The sequence below is a fragment of the Malaclemys terrapin genome, chromosome 4 (assembly GCF_027887155.1).
Source record: "Malaclemys terrapin pileata isolate rMalTer1 chromosome 4, rMalTer1.hap1, whole genome shotgun sequence".
NCBI lineage: Eukaryota > Metazoa > Chordata > Testudines > Emydidae > Malaclemys > Malaclemys terrapin.
In genome coordinates this window covers 138,294,063-138,307,554 of record NC_071508.1, presented here as the reverse complement: position 1 = coordinate 138,307,554, position 13,492 = coordinate 138,294,063, and the positions used below count along the sequence as shown (strand labels likewise).

Genomic DNA, 13,492 nt, shown 5'->3' with positions numbered 1-13,492 from the left:
CTGTGAATTAAGTCTAGCTGGGGCAAAGACTCCTTTATCTGGTGTTTGTTTTAGACTATGACTTTGGTCTCTGTTACCTGGGAAGGGGATTTAACTTGTATAGTGATCTGGCTGGAGGGTTGAGCCATGTAGGCCCACTGAAAAGGCTAGAAATATGGTTGGGGAAACTGAGGCAGCGTTCCTGTGCTGCTGTTTCTCTCCATGAGGGGACAGTGACCTGCTCACATGCTGATAAAAATCTGCACCCCACACACATTCCTTCCCACCCCCCTTTTCCCCAGGAACAACAGTTCTCTAGTGTTTTAGATAGTTGATCATGCATGTGTGTGTTGTGTTTTTTTTTTTTAATCCCTCCTCCTGTAAACCTAAGCTGTTTTAGTTCAATGAGTCCAAATATACAAGTTTTGGAGAGAGGGGAGAAGAATCAACTAAACTTTGGAATTTTCTAAAAATATTTTTAAATAGCTGGTGACCTTTTCCCTTGAGTCTTCTGGAGTTGCCCTGCTCTTTTTTGTTCAGAGTGGTGGTCAGGCTATTGCTCCCTGTCCCATGATGGGTCTTCAGGAGTGCACAGATATCCTTAACTCTGATCCTTGAAATTAAAGGCTTCTCTACACTTGAAACGCTACAGTGCACAGCTGTAGCAGTGTTTCAAGTATAGACACTACCTACGGTGATGGGAGGGTTCTCCCACCGGTGTAGGTAATCCACCTCCCCAAGAGGCCGTAGCTAGGTTGAGGGAAGAAGTCTTCTGTTGACCTAACACTGTCTACATCGGTGCTTATGGGAGCTTACCTCTGTTGCTCAGGGGATGGATTTTTCACACTCCTGAGCAATGTAGCTGGACTGACCTAACTTTTTAGTGTAGACCAGGCCTAAGGTTATGTCTGCTATGATGTCTACACTTGAAGATAGGGATGTGATTCCCAGCTCCTAGTATAATAAATATTATGTGTCAGATTATTTTGCATCCTATTCCTCTTCTGGTAGTTTCATTATTATATTATTGCAGCACAAAAGTAGAGTGAGTTTTAATGATTTGTGTACAATCACAATTGATGTTTCTGATCAGCATGCTGGATATCTTTGTTTTAGCACAAGGTACTCAGAAAAACAAAAAGCAAGATCTAGAAAAAGAAACAAGAAGGAAGAAAGATATATGTACAACTTCTTCAAAATACACATTCTTAATTGGGAATGGGAGACATTCATATTGAGGTGTTTTTGAGAAACACTTCTCTAAAGCTTGTATTAACATTTTAAGGCTGTGGGTAGAAAATATACCAACAAAATATGTTATTTCAGTGTTACATGGATAAAACTTACTGCAAAAGTATAACCAGAACATGACATTCACCATTAAAAATGCTACTTTCAAATTGATAAAATTCAAATCTTAAAATCTTTACAAACATGAATTAAGCCTGAAAGCACCACTGTGAGGTAGCTGGTTATTATAAAGAGTTTAGGGATGGGCAAATTGAGGCACACAATGATTAAATAACTTGCCCCAGGGTATGTAGGCCTCAATTCATCCAAGTATATGAATAGTCCTATTGACTTCAATCAGACTACTCATGTACTAAAAGTAAGCATGTGCTTACATTCAGGGGTCACTTTGTGTAATTAGCAGAGCCAGGACTATCACTCAGGATTTCTGATTCACAGCTCCCTGCTCTCACTGTTAAACAAATATGCTTAGTTCTTAGATTGTAAGGTATCTGGGGCAGGGAATCTCCCTTATATTGTGTTCATACAGCACTTAGCACAATGAGGCCTCAATCCTGAATGAGGCCACTCGAGGCTAATGAAATACAAATAGTAAATGATTATTAGGATATAGTAGAGGACCTTGTTTAAAAAGTGTCTATTGAAGGAACAGTCATATTAATTTTTTGGAAGTCTCTTAGGTGTATAGCAAGGATTGTAATGTTCTAGAGAAAGTTGGTTATAAGGTAAGGTCCTGATTGTGCTCCTTGGTACACAAATGCATTACCACAAATCTTGATTGTCCTATTATTCTACATGCTTGCATCAACTAGCATTGCAATTTTCATGTCAGGCCCATTCATCTGAGGTAGATTTGAGCCCCAATATACGTAAGAACCTTATGGCTATTAAAGGGTTCAACCTGTTAACTACTAAAATGAAATCAAGCACTAACTGCCACTGCTGAAGGGACTTTTTAAACCAACTAAATCTGACAACAAAAAGACAGTACTCATCTTCTAGAGGAATTGGAGTTGTGGGAAGAAATCCATCTTAAGTTACATTTTCCTGGCTACCAACATTCCTTTCACACTTGTTTTCATGTAGGCTGAAGGAGCTTGTTCTGTTTGATGTGGTTTTGTCTAACTGCTGACCTGTTGTAACTCTTTGTAAAACATATTTCTTCTTTCTATTGTAACCCTTCTGCCCATCTAAGTTGGCAGCAACAAGGGCCGGGTTCTGTATCTAGGGGTTCCATTTCAATAACGCAATGCAAAACCGCCTCAAGCCCCCACCCAGTGACCTGGGACAATTACATACCATACCCTGGGTGCCTCTAAGAGGCAATACTTCCCCTCTCGCAAGCACGGAGTCTGAGTGTAGCAGAAAATGTTTAATAACATGAGATAAACGACATCAGCATTAAAATTGGAAAAAACACCACAAACAGGATTCCTAACACAAACCATGAGCAAAAAACCCACCCCAGCAAATTGGGCTGTGTCCTTTCCCTTTGGTTCTTGAATCCAGCAACCCAAAAATCACCCAGAGTCCCACACCCCCAAAGTCTCTTGGGTCCAGCAACCACGCAAAGTCCCAAAAGTCCAACAACCCCCAAAGTCTCTGTCCCTTGTCAGTGCAGCCCCAGAGTAAAATGGGGGGATGCAGGTTGTTAAGGGGCACCTTACATGATCCAAGGCCGGCCGTGTCTCCGTGGGGTTCCGCTGCAGCCTTCACCATGAGCCAGTCCACTTCCTGCCGTCCCACAAACCGCTCCGCTCTACAAGCCGCTCCAGCCGCCCCCACAAACAGCTCCGCTCGCCGTTCCTTGGGCCACTCCAACCATCCCCGCAAGGCTCCACGCCGCTCAATGCTCCTCCAGTCGTCCCCACAAATTGCTCTACCAGCTGTTTAGCAATATAGCTTCAGGCTCCCCCTTAACACAGCACTTTATAACTTTAACTCTTTTGTGATTTCAGCTCAGAGTAGGGGAGCCCCAGTGCTGGTGCACCATTGGCCCAAAGTGAATTCAGCTCAGCAGCCTGTAACTAAACTCCTAATAGAATCAAAGTTAGCTCTGACATTCAACAGTAGAGATGGTACAATTGGTGTTTCAACCAGGGGGCAGGGAATAGACCATACTATCAGGTACAAATACCTATCCCCATCTTCTCTCAGTTCACTGGGTTTTGTAACCCATGCCCCTTGTCAAGCAAGTGCTACTTAGGTAATGGTGAAGGACACACTCAGTCCTTCTGTCATACAACAGTTCCACTGGCCTTGATTCACAGAATCAGGGTAACAAAACTTTATTCTTCCTGCCCCAATAACAGAGAAACTGGGGATCCCACACCAGCCAAAGTAACCACTTTCAGTTGCTGTTGTTTCATGCCAGGCGGGTGGGTGTGCCTATGCAAACAAGATCAGCCCCTGGAGTTCTTTTCCACACTCGCCATAATTCACCACCAGATGTCAGGGTAGAGCTCATCCTGACTCTGCTTACATCTTTATCTTATTTTGTTCGCTTTGTCTCCTCCCCCCATGGTCTATGGAAAATGAATCCAAGCGCACAGATAGGAAGAATCAATCTAATACTCTTAGGCTTTGTAGCTAGCACATTTAAGTGGTTTTAAGCAGTAACAGACAGAACAAAGTGAATTACCAAGTAAAATAAAATAAAACACGCAAATCTAAGTCTAATATAGTAATACAACTGAGTACAGATAAAAACCTCACCAGTAAGCTTCCTTTTACAGATTAGTCTCCTGCTAGCCTGGGTCCAGCAATCACTCACACCCCCTGTAGTTACTGTCTTTTGTCCCAGTTCCTTTCAGGTATCCTTGGGGGTGGAGAGGCTCTCTCTTTAGCCAGCTGAAGACAAAATGTAGGGGTCTCCCATGGGCTTAAATAGACTTTCTCTTATGGGTAGAGACCCCCTCCTCTTTCCTATGCAAAGTCCAGCTCCAAGATGGAGTTTGGAGTCACCTGAGCTAGTCACATGTCCATGCATGACTCACAGTTTTTACAGGCAGAAGCCATTGTTCACATGCTACCTTGAACGTCCTCAAGTAGACTTCTTATCTGGATTGGAGCATTCCAAGATCCAGTCTTCCTTAAGTGCTTCTTGACAGGGCACTTAACTTTGCAAATTCCTTTCTAAAGAAGCTGACCAAATGCCTTACAAAGCTTACTTAGAAATCAAGCAAGCATGCAGCCAATATTCATAACTTCAAGTACAAAAATGATATGTGTGTACAAATAGGATGAATAGATTCAGTAGATCATAACCTTTACAGAGATATGTTACATGGCACATGTAGCATAAAACATATTCCAGTTATGTCATATTCCCATAAAGCATTATGGGATACATCGTCACATACATACAGTCATGACTGATGTGATTGATTGATGCAGCATCAAAGTAGACACTGCATTGCTTGCATTGACTGTTACCGGCTTTCAGGAGCTGTCCCACAATGCCCCACAGTGACAATACAATTGATACAAGTGCTCCTGGTGAGGACACACACTGCCAACACAAGGAGCCAAATGTGTGCCCACACAAACGATTTAATAACTATGGTGGCTGTATGCCGACATAAGTTAGGTTGACATAATTTTGTAGTGTAGACATGGCCTTTGATTCAGTAGTATTCATGTGGTGTCACTCCTCTGCCAGTCTGCTCTCGTCCAGAGAGAACTGCCCCACCCTTCCCACTCTGCATGCTGCTACTTGGTCCAGTCTTGCAATATCAGCTCTGCTTCTGGTGGCCAGGGATGCAAAGTCAGCTCTGCAATACCGTACCTAATAGGGCATTATGAAGCCAATTCAATGCTGTCACCATCTGTTGGGTTGCTACAAAGTCAACTTTGTGCCACTCTGCCTAGTAACAGTGCTGTAAAGGCAGTTCTGAACTACTGCTGTTGTTCTCAGATCCTGGTCCCACAAACTTATTCCACATACATAGAATTTCCAGGTGAGGAAATTGCTCTTTAATATACTCCTTGCTCTTTAGAATAGAGCTCCTGATACCTAGGACAGAGCTCTTTTTCCCTTTTCTGTACTTGGCTTGGATTTTTTACAAAACCCAAGTCTACTACTCACAAAATCAGGATGACCCAATTGCTTCAGGGGATGCTCTTCACAATTGTTTTGCCCTTTCATGAGTACAATAACATATTTAAATGTGTACAATCAAAATAAATCAACAAATTCCAACTTAAGCAACAACATTCCATAGATGCAACTATGGGTAAGCTTTTCACCTTCTCCCCTAAATGGGGAGCCCTCAGCCAGTAGGCATTAGGGTTTACAATACCTTCTAATATATCTATATCAAGTCAAACAGAATGGCAGAGGGAGCAAGGAAAACACATTGTAGCTGTAGCTAACAGTGTTGCTTCAAGGATGGATTTTAATAAGAACACCTGGGAGGCTGGGGACCTGCATCCCTCTCCCCTAGACCAGGTATTTAGGCTTCCAGTCCCCCTGCAATTCATTGTGATTAACCCAGCAGGTCTGAGCTCAGTCTAAATGCACACCTGCAGTTTGCTCTCTCTCTGGGACAATGACAGGGTTACCAGGGACCAGACAGCTTTCATAGAGCACAGTACATTTATTTTAGGACAAAAGCATTACAGAGAAAACAAAACAATAAACAGTCTACATGCAAGGTAGCATACAAGGTGTCACTCATCTTCCACATGGAGACCCTAGTAAGTTTCCTGTCATTCAAACCCTTCCAGCAGGGTATTGACCTCTTGGTTACAAACTCATGTCAGTTTTAGAACCAGTAGATGCAATTCCCCCGCTCTTCCCCTGGGTACTTCTCTGGAGTTCTTTACCTGTCCCGAGATCCGCAGTAGTTTATCGCTCCCCACCCCCAATGATTTTAGTTCTTGGGGGAGCTCAGTAACTCCCCCATGGAGCTAACATGTAATTTCTAGCTCAAAAAATACATCTGACACTTTTAAATACAAAAGCTTATGACTAATCCTCATGCTGTCAGCATTTGGTACATTTGAATATAATAGTCTTTTTGAAGTTTCCAGGCTCCCAAGTTTTCACATCTGTCACACACCCACAGTTCCAAATGAAGCCAACAGGAGCTGTGATCATTCAGCATTTCTGAAACTCATTGTGTTTTAGTACTAGCAGGGGTAAAGCCTAATAAACTCCCCATCTGAATAATTATTATGTAGTAGTTCAAGCATGAAAATCTTTGCTCACTGCAAAAACAATATTACATTTAAATTGCTGAGATGTTGAAACTTACCTGCTGCAGGCCCCTTCATGGCTAATTGTTCAAATTTAGTAACAGCAGCTTTGACTCTCCTCCACTGCCAAAAACTAATAAAGTTCAAAAGAAATGGTCGGCGAACAACACGACTATGGTAACATTTGCTGTCTGTAATGAGAAATGCTACGTCAAACTCACATGCTTGCCTTGTTAGCCATGTTAGTACAGTAAAAATCATTAATACCAGAGTATTTATATATTCTGTTTATCATGTGATTATTTCACAAAGGCATACAAATAAAGAAGAGGATCATCACAGGAGATTCATATAAGACTGTGTTTCTACCCCCCCAAAAAAAAGTGTTAAAACAGAAACACTGTAGGGCAGTGGTGCACAAACTTTTCCAGCCATGCCCTCCTCGCCCTTTACCGTTAAGGGAATCTGCCTGCACCTCCCTACATTACTGCACAGCCAAGGCTTCCTTAGCAGTGGGCTGCTTCTACCTGGCAGCCAGGCTGCACCACTAGGGCAAAGCCCAGACCTGCCCCTCTGCCCCTTCCCCCTCAGGATCTCAGGGTGGGGAAGGTGCGTGCAATGGTCTCCGGGGGCAGAGTCAGCGCTGGGCACAGAAGCTGCCAGGAGCAGAAATTGGCGTGGCACACTGGCCTACAGGCTGGGTGGCCCTCTGAGGTAAGTCAGGGAGTGGGTGGCGTTCCCTCCCTGCCCTCTAGAGGGTCTGGCCCAGACCCCGCCATGTGGGGCTGGCACAAGCCGCTTGGTGTCGCACTCACCCCCCTGCAAATTCCTCTGCACTCTCTCAGGGGGGTACACCCCACAGTTTGCACACCACTACTGTAGGGTATAATGAGGGGAGGGAGATGACTATCGTCTCACTGAGGAAAATTACTGAGATGTTAAAACACCTAGCAGAGGGCAGGTCTACACTTAAAATGCTGCATCAGCCTGTGTTGCTAGAGTCCTTTAGTGCAGAAGCACCTACACTGGCAGGAGAGCTTTTCCCACCAGTGTAGTTAATCCACCTCCCTGAGAGACGGTAACTACATCGAAGGGAGAAGTCTTCCCATTGATGTAGCACTGTCTGAACGGAGGGGTTAGGTCAGTATGACTACATCACTCGGGGAGGGGGGATTTTTCACATCCCTAAGGCCTGGTCTACATTGGGGGGAGGGGAGGGGGAAATCGATCTAAGTTACGCAACTTCAGCTATGTGAATAACGTAGCTGAAGATGACGTACTTAGATCGACTTACTGCGGTGAGTCGACTGCTGCCGCTCTCCCATCGACTCTGCCTGCACCTCTTGCAGAGCTGGAGTACAGGAGTCGACGGGAGAGTGCTAGACTAGATGCGATAAATCAATCCCCACTGGATTGATCGCTGCCTGCCAATCCGGCCGGTAGTGAAGACATACCCTGAGTGACGTAGTTATACCTATATAGGTCTGTAGTGTAGACATGGGCAGAGTTGCTTTCAATAGGGCGTTGTGGGCAGGTGAGGAAGGCCATCTCTACATTACCACTTATGTTGGCAAAACTTGTGTCACTCAGGGGTGTGAAAAAACACCCCCTTGACAGACATAAGTTTTACCGGTATAAGTGGTAGTGTGCACAGCGCTATGTCGGTGAGAGAGCTTCTCCTGCTGACATACCTATTGCCGCTCGTTTAGGTTGTTTTATTATATCAACGGGAGAACTCTCTTCTGTCAGCATAGAGCAGCTACACAAGTGATCTTACCGTGGCACAGCTGCATTGGGACAGTGTAGACATGCTAGTGTAGACATGGCCTAAGGCTGAGGTGATGGAGAGGGAGAGAAAGGTAGTATTCTGTCTGAAAAAGAAAACATTCCACATAACGTGCGGAGTCAAAAGAAAAGTACAAAGGTTGATTTAAAAAGAAATCAACATGCAAAAGATTTACAGACCTTGTGAGTGGAATGAGAAGGCAGATTAGAAAATGTTTAGCTAAATGATACCAATGAAATGGCATGGAGCATGTTTTTAATTACTCTGAGGTAAGGATTATGTAGAGATTAAGGGAAGTGCAAGTTTGTGAAGATAGTATAGTTTGAGTGACAGCCAAAAGATCAGAGGTTGTTCTGGACTGTCCTGATTGTCCATTGCCTTGCACCTTGTGCAGTGAACTACTGAAATGCGAAGTGGGTGTCAAACACCACTAGCATGGAGTGGTAGCATGTTAACACTTGTTTGGCAGATGTAAATAACTATGTCAGGAGCATGTCAGTGGAAGTTTAGGCCTAAACTCTTGGGAAATGAATCAAGAATAACAAATAAAATAAAAGTTGATAAACTTTTTGGCTAAAATGATGATAATAGCAGGAACAGCTTTTCTGGGGTGTGTAAACTGGAGGATACTTCAGTGTAAACTGAAGGATACTTATTTAAGTAAAAGAAAGCTAGTCTGATTTTAAGATGACTTAACCATTACTGATTGCTTTGCTATTTATTATAATATAGTTAGTACAGCACAATTGTACTATACGTACACACAAACACTGGATTCAGCTGATATCCCATGAACTCTGGGAGAGTGGTCCATTTAAAACAAGCCAGCGAGAAAAGCTGGCTGACATTCTCAAGGGTAGAGACTCAGGTTCAGGCCTTTAGTTGGTGTAAATCTGCATGGGTCCATTGGGGTCCAATGGAACAATGCTAATTTATACCAGCTGAGGATCTGGCCCTGAGAGTACACTCTTTAAATACATAGCCATTAAACAGATGATCAAGACCAGCCAACATTCTCTTCACTATTTGCCAGGATTGGAATCTTCCAGTCTTCTCACAGCTGACTGACTTTCCCCTTCATCTGAAACCTTGCCTAACGTGCATGAAGTGAGGTGCATGATAAGTGTTTGCAGGATCGGGGCCTAAAATAAAATCCTACATATCACTGCATTCTGCTTTGCAGGAATAAGAATTGAATTTGTAATTTCTCTGCTCCCCTAAATGTGCATGAAAGGAGAGCACTCCACTTGTTCCATCTAGTGAAAATGTGCTGACTTTACCCTTTTTTTTTTTTTTTCCTGTTATAAAGTGTGCAAAAATGAAATCAAGAAAGTGAGAGATGGCATTCAGAAAATCAGTGGAAATCCCTGAGCTTCCCTTTAAGGCTCTTTCCCTCTTCACTTTCAAGTCGCTCCTGAAGACTCATCTCTGTTGTGATGCCTATTAGTAGGATGACTATATGTCCTGTTTTTAAAGGGACAGGACCATTTTTTGGTACCTGACACTCGCCGTGCTTGAAGAGCATTGGGGGTATGCTTTTCTTGTCTATTTACTGGCCCTTTGCAAAGCCATCCACTCATTTGATGTCTGTAGTAAAGTGGGCATGATAGGGTTAATAGGGTTATTCAGAGTATGCTCTATCCCTCTCTTGTTTTCTGTTTTAGTTAAAGGAAGTTTCCATCCTACTCTGTTGTGATGGAGTTAAATAAAGTAGCAAGTTCCCAGTCTGCAGTTCTGTAAAGTAAGCGTATTTTTCTTGTACTGAGTAGTCAGTCTCTCTACAAAAATGGCATTTCTCTGTCAGTTTGTATATAACATGATAATTTTTGAATGTTGCATCTGATTAATTCCAAAGTTTCAGAGAATGTTCTAGGTAACAGTGGCCAGAATCCTATTGATTGGGGGGAAATTGAAAACCCTAAAGAGGGAAAATGAAGGAGACACAGAGCCCCTTGCATCTGTTTAGCACAGTCACAGCTTCATGCATCTCTGCAATTGTCTATAGATCAAGTTACTGGTTGATGACATTGGATAACATCTTGCAGTATGATAATAAACTCTATTGGAAGATGAGCAGGTATAATATTAGCACTCTGAATGGCTTATCTCCTAGACAAAATATAGTATTTGGGGGAGAAGGGGAAATTTTGGGGATAGGAGGAAATAGAGGTGCACATAGCCCCTGGCATGGAGGGGTGGAAATGGGATATCCCGGAATTGGGAAAGGGATTACTCAGAGCCCCTAGCATAGGGATGAGGGTAGGGGGGCCAGAGAGGAAGTGTGAAAAATCAGGATAGAGGATGGGGGGGTAAATAGGCGTCTATATAAGAAAAAGCCCCAAATATTGGGGCTGTCCCTGTAAAATTGGGACATCTGGTCACCCTAGGTGAGGGTGAAAATGGGGAGAAGAGGGACAGACAGAGACCATGGCATGAAGGGAAGGGGCTGCACAGAGAACACCTGGCTTGGGGAAAAGAATGACAAGAGGGTAATGGCAGGCAGACAAAACCCCCAGTGGGTAGGAGATTGGGGGACCCTGTTATGCTGGGAGTGGATCAGTTCATCTTCGATGGGGGAGAGATGTGACAGTTTGAGGTTATGTCTGTGTCCAGGTATGAATTCCATTTGGGTTTGTGAACACTATTTGTAATTGTAACCATCACTGTGGATTAATTCATTGGTTTTGTAGCAGGAACCTGACACGTAGTGAGGAAGCTGTGTCTGGAAAGCTGTGACAGCCACCAAGGGCTATCTGCACTGAATGGCTTTCCCTTGGTGAAACAATGGGGTTACCACCAGCAGCGCCATTGACTTTGAATAGATTCTGTACTCAGAAACCTGTCTGGGGAGAAGGGAGGTGGCTGGAATTCCCCACCTTCCCCAAGTTGAGCACATAGCTGGGTCAGCTGCAGTTTCTCCCCTGGCCAAAGAGGGACAGAGTCTGTTTTAAAAGGTAGAGGCTCTTCCTAACCCCCAGACGGAGACCATTCCATCACTGGCACAGGATCCAGGGGCAGTAGTGGAGGCAGAAGGGACTTTGCCTGATCTAAAGACACAGATGAACCCCAAGAGTGAGATCAGAGTGAGGGGGATTTGTTCAGGAGTTTATTTCCCCTGGATCTGTAATTCCTTTGTGTTTTTAAAGAGTAGTGTGTGCGTGTGTGTAAGAAATCCCTTTGCTAAGCTTGAGTTTCTTTGCTTTACCACCACATTGTCCCTGAAGGGATTAAATAGAAACCAGAGCTCCCACAGCAGGGTGGTCTTTGGGGAGAATGTGTCTAAGAACTTGGGGGGCTCTGGAAGGTGGAGGCACCCAGACTGTGGGGTCCCAGTTCTCAAGAAGGGTGTAGACAGGGGGACTGCACCAGAGAAACCCAGAACTAGGTACAATGATCAGCCACTACCCAGACCCAAGAGCTTGGCAGGAAGGTGAATTCAGTGCTTGGATCCAGTCACAACAGATTAGGGTCCATTATGAGAACAGGACTGAACCACGATGTGACCATGCACGTATACCAAAAGGCTTTCAAAATTCTGCGTGCTTAAGGTGAGTAATTTTTTTGACTGGAGAGTAAAATATTTGTTTCTGCATCATCATCATTTATCATCATATTACACAGCTGGTGAGCACACTTTATGCCTGAGCTGGTAAAACTTTATGACAATCTTATGAATCTAAGGCGGAGCTAAATTGCAACATAAATCAAGTTATGGGAACCTTGGGCCAGATTTCTGCCTTCATTTTCCCCCCTGTAACTTTGCCAGAGAAGGTAGGAGTAAACCTGCTGTATTCAGCTCTGAATACAAGATCCACTTCTTTGAGAAGTAGTGGCATCACCCCAGGGCCAACACAGAAGTGGGGAGTTTGGGAGGTCAGGGTGAGGGAATAGAAAGCAAGAAGAAAAGAACAGCCAAACACCCTGCCCCCCACCCAAACCCAAAAAAACACCCTGCACATGCACACTGTGACCAAAGGGAAGCTGTGAGACTGTTGTCCTTTGGGCTCTGCCCCCCACCCAAACCCAAAAAACACCCTGCACGTGCACACTGTGACCAAAGGGAAGCTGTGAGACTGTTGTCCTTTGGGCTCATTGATATCTTTCATTATTGTGCAGCACTTAGCTACCATGGTAATAGGTGATTTACAAACACCTAAGAAGGCAGATACACAATCACCACTGTCTACTAGGAGAAGCTCAGAATGGGCTGTGTGAAGTCAGGCACAGATGTCATAGGGACTTGGGAAGAAGATTCCAGAATTGTGCAGCAGTTGAAGGTTGTGCACAGGATTGTGTGGAGCTCTTGCTCCAGTCTATGTGCTCTGAGATAAGAGTAAAAATGGTTAAACAAAGAAATGTCTTAATGCAAATGCCTTCAGAAAAGGAGTGAAAAAAAAGAGGCCATTCTTTATTGGAAACGGTGAGTTCATGAATTTCTTCTATTGTCTATTACAGTGGTTTTCAACCTGTGCTCCACAGACCCCTGAGGGTCTGCAGACTATGTTTAAGGGGTCTGTAAAAGGTAACTATGAAAATAGTTTCAGATCCCAGAACAGGCATTCCATTTCTCTGATCAATCAAAAGTACGTGAATACCTCCACCTAGAGGTCAAAACCGGGAAATGTTGTTGTTGCTATAGAAGGCCACAGTTTAGCACCATTTCTCATGCTGCATCAAATGCCATGCCGAGCATGTGCAACATTTATAGTTGAATTCTGTTCAGACAGTTTTCAGTCTAAGACTTCTATGGTAGGATGTCAGACTACAGACTGAATTTCCAAAGGGGTCCACACCTCTGTTTGAAATTTTGTAGGGGCCTATACATGAAAATAAGTTGTAAACCATTGATCTGTTATTTTGGTTCCTCTTAAGCTAATGTTCAGAACAGTGATAGTGCAGTTTAGAAACGGCAACAGTTCCTCACAACTTGCAGCTTTACTCCATCCCTGTGCATAAGTCATGACAGGGATGCGCCAGGATAATTCAGTTGAAAGTGCAAGTGTCTGATTTTTAGTTGTTTTGTTAGAATGGGCATTTCAGAATTGCAGGTTTTGAGGCTCATGGAGGGATGGTACAGTGCTAGAGTTGTAGCATGTAGGAGTGACAGTTTCAGACGTGCCTAAAAGACTTAAGAGCCTAAGGGTTTGTTTACGCTTAAAATGCTGGGGCAGAGCAGCACATAAAAAGGGTGATGCCTGGGGAAGAGAGTCACAGTCATTGGGTGGGGCTGGGGAGGCAGGTCACTGTGGCCTGGTTTCTCCTTTGGGCAACTAGAAA

General features: G+C 43.9%; 1 long non-coding RNA gene across 1 annotated transcript; it reads right to left on the bottom strand.

Moving 5' to 3' along the window:
• Window positions 1-3,812: 3,812 nt before the first annotated feature.
• LOC128835358 (uncharacterized) lies at window positions 3,813-8,787 on the bottom strand. The gene is made up of 2 exons (XR_008444637.1): window positions 6,489-8,787; window positions 3,813-5,017 (listed from the first exon to the last, which is right to left on the bottom strand). It is a non-coding gene; the product is annotated as an uncharacterized LOC128835358 (long non-coding RNA).
• Between the last annotated feature and the right edge of the window lie 4,705 nt (window positions 8,788-13,492).